This window comes from Aethalodelphis obliquidens, unplaced genomic scaffold (assembly GCF_003676395.1).
Source record: "Aethalodelphis obliquidens isolate GAN/ISIS:26980383/991018 unplaced genomic scaffold, ASM367639v1 scaffold3, whole genome shotgun sequence".
In the NCBI taxonomy this organism is placed as follows: domain Eukaryota; kingdom Metazoa; phylum Chordata; class Mammalia; order Artiodactyla; family Delphinidae; genus Aethalodelphis; species Aethalodelphis obliquidens.
In genome coordinates this window covers 13,328,413-13,332,281 of record NW_020837947.1, presented here as the reverse complement: position 1 = coordinate 13,332,281, position 3,869 = coordinate 13,328,413, and positions in this window count along the sequence as shown.

Sequence of the window (3,869 nt, the reverse complement as noted above, 5' to 3'; positions counted from 1 at the left end):
GCACAAATGAATCAAGTATCCCATCGTCTATTGTATCTTTGCGGGAGAATGACAAGTCAGTCATATTCCTCCAAAACCTAAAATTTTAGCCAGACTCATGTTTTTCATAAAAAGGACCTGGAGAATAAAAGTGGGGAAAAGAAACCTTAGGAAACACAGCTACCACGACCATCAAACCTAAGTGGTTTCCCTCTGCTGGCACCTCAGCTGGATAGATTTTTGCCTGATGGGATGACCCAAACCTTCATTCTGAAGAACCTGAGCTCTTGGTGGTATTGTCTTTAATGCATTCCTGCAGTGCTCAATTTAGCACTACTAGGTAAGGGAATACACAAGGCATCCCAGTAAATCCCCTAGGTTCCAATCATAACTCTTCATGTCTCATTGAATAATAGCAACACAATTGCCCCTGGAATTGGTGTTCAGTAGGGAAACCCTTTTCTTTCTTCCTCTTGCAGAAGCCCAAGGAGCCTGCAATGGCCAGTGGAGAGTATCAATTTCCAATTCATTGGAATCACAACCATGTTTCCTGGTGGACTCACTCCTCTTCTAGGCCATGGGACCTTCAAACCCACAGTGTGTAAGGTTGTGAGCACTTTAAGCAAAAATTCTCCCAGTGACGATTAGATATATATAATACCCAGTTCAAGGTATGTAACGCAGACTGTGCAGTCACTTGTTGTGTTAGTTTCCTAGAGCTGAAGTAACAAAGTACCCACAAACTGGGTGTCTTAAAACAACAGAAATTTATTCTCTCTCAGTCTGGAGGCTAGAAGTTCCAAATCAAGGTGTTGCCAGGGCCATGTTCCCTGAAAACCTTTAGGGAAGAACCTGTTCCATGACTTTCTCTTAGGTTCTGGGGTTGCTGACAATCTTTGGCATTCCTTGGCTTACACATCACTCCAATTTCTACCTCTGTTGTCACATGGTATTCTCCCAGTGTGTCTGTATTTGTGTCTCTTCTCTTTTTATAAGGACATCAGTCATATTTGGTTAAGGGCCCACCATGCTTCAGAATAACCTCATCTTAACTAATTACATCTACCATGACCCTATTCCTAAATAAGGTCATATTCCGAGGTTCCAGGAATTTGGGGAGACACTATTCCATCTCGTATACCTCTGGTTCCATGGGCAGGTGTTTAGTTTCTATCAGGACCAAGAAAATTCTTTCCCAGTCAAGAATGGTTGTTGGTAGAAGAGAGTATGACCTTACTTCCAAATCCTAAGGGTCTGCACTGCCATTCTCTTGACTGGGGTTTTTCAGAGGCTCCACACAGAATCTGTGTCTTTCCAGATACTTCTATTACCCACTGCATCATAAGGCCCAAGGGTCAGGCCGCTGCCACAGCCTGGACCTGCTTCAGAGCCTTTTCTTCCCCTGAGCCCTACTTAAAACAATCAGCTTTATGGGTGGTGGTAAATGGGCTGGAGCGTCTTGACCAAATGTGGTGCGGATCATCTCTAAAATCCAAGGAGACTTCTGGACGGTGAACACATGGAGGTGCTGGCAGGGTGACATTTGCCTGGAGAGGGCAGGGGAGCCCCTCACCCCATACCTTACCCGTGAGTCTCTAACATTTGGCTGAAGCGGGGCCAGTCCTGTGGGGCTGAGCCCTCACCCTGCGGGGTCTGCGCTAACCCTGGGGAAGTCAGTGCCAGCACTGATGCTGGGACACCAGCTACTGTCCATGCAGAATCCGAGAAGCTCTCCATGTGGAAACCACCCCTCCTTGGTGTCAGACACATTGTGAGCACAGAAACAAGTGTCTGTTTCAGGAGAGGCTCAGAGAACGGCACCTTTACCCGCACTTATGGGGGACGTAAAGACCTCAGCCTGCACTCAGAGGAGGAGAGACACAGAGGAGAAGCCGTGTGAAGATGGAGGCAGAGATGGGAGGGATGTGGCCACAAGCCCAGGGATGCCCGGAGCCCCCGGAAGATGGAAGAGGCAGGAAGGACCCTCCCCTGGAGCCTCTGGAGGGAGCGGGGCCCTGAGACACCTTGATCTCAGACTTCTGGTCTCCAGGACTGGGGGAGGATAAATATCTGTTGTTTAAGCCCCCAGTTTGGGGTGTTTTGTTACAGCCTCCCCAGGACACTCACCCACTGATAATAGCCCCACATTCATTCCCATGTCCCATCTTTCCATGTGTGTAAATCCTTCCTCCAACAGCGAGAAACAAGATTCCCATCACCCTCATTAAATCCATTCATTAGCTTAAAAAAACCCCAAAGTCCAAGGAGACTCAGTATTGCACAACCTGCCCCATGGTGGGCTGGGCAAGGTACAGCAACACGTCTCTTACTCTGGAAGAGATATTCTGATTGCCTCCTATCACTGGACCTCTACAAACTTAACCTGTGCGGCAGGTTCTTAAACATCTAGAACATTTATCTGCCATCTTTGAGGAGTTAATATATATTACTAAAGAATTTAGGGCGCTTACTACTTCCTGCTCACCAAGTCCTATTAAAATAATGTCAACAATGTAATGGATTGATGTGATGTTCTGTGGAATATTGAAATGATTGATGCTCCTGGACTACATTATGATAGTGGGAGAATGGAACCTGTGCTCTGCAACAAGAGAAGCCACTGCAATGAAAAGCCCGCACACCACAACGAAGAGTAGCCCCCACTCACTGCAACTAGAGAAAGCCCGCATGCAGCAACGAAGACCCAACGCAGCCAAAAATAAATAAGTAAATACATAAATAAATTTTTTTAAAAAAAAGAACAAAATTGGTTCTTCTTTATGCTGCCAATTCTTCTCATATAACTGGCAATCCTTGGGTATCAGTTTGCATTTAAGAAAAAGGACAAGGGACTTCCCTTGTGGTGCAGTGGTTAAGAATCTGCCTGCCAATGCAGGGGACACGGGTTCAATCCCTGGTCCCAGAAGATCCCACATGCCGCAGAGCAACTAAGCCCGTGCACCACAACTACTGAGTCTACGCTCTAGAGCCTGTGAGCCACAACTACTGAGCCCATGAGCCAGAACTACTGAAGCCCGGGTGCCTAGAGCCCGTGCTCCGCAACGAGAGAAGCCACTGCAATGAGAAGCCTGTGCACCGCATCAAAGAGTAGTCCCCACTCGCCGCAACTAGAGAAAGCCCATGCGCAGCAACGAAGACACAATGCAGCCAAAAATATAAATAAATAAAAAAATAAATTTATTTTTTTTAAAAAGAAAGAGGACAAGATAGTTGGTGTGAGTTTTCTTTCTATTGTATGTAAATGTCCTTTACTCTTGCTACCATTTTTCCTGATTAATCATCTGACTGGGAGTTCTGTGTGGGCAAGGTGGGCTGTGTATCATCTAACAGGCACTCTTGCTGAATGATTGTCCACTTGCAAGTTGCTCAGTTACCAGACTGAGGAGAATTTTGCTCTCTTGGGCATAACCATTGACACTGAAAACCTTAGTTTCTTTCGGAAAGTTCATTAAAATTCTTTAGGAAGAGTCATAAACTTTGCTTCTCCTCTTTTCTCCCCTCCCCACATCCCGCCACTTTAGTCCTAGGCAAATTGGGACCGACAGTCACCCTAGTTACGCTACCTGTGTTGGCACGAGGTGGGATGGAGGTCTAGGACGGCCTCCTGGTATCTTTGTCCTATATACAGATCTTTTTTTTTTTTTTTGCGGTACGCGGGCCTCTCACTGTTGTGGCCTCTTCCGTTGCGGAGCACAGGCTCTGGACGCACAGGCTCTGGACGCGCAGGCTCAGCGGCCATGGCTCACGGGCCCAGCCGCTCCGCAGCATGTGGGATCTTCCCGGACCGGGGCACGAACCCGCGTCCCCTGCATCGGCAGGCGGACTCTCAACCACTGCGCCACCAGGGAAGCCCTATATACAGATCTTTA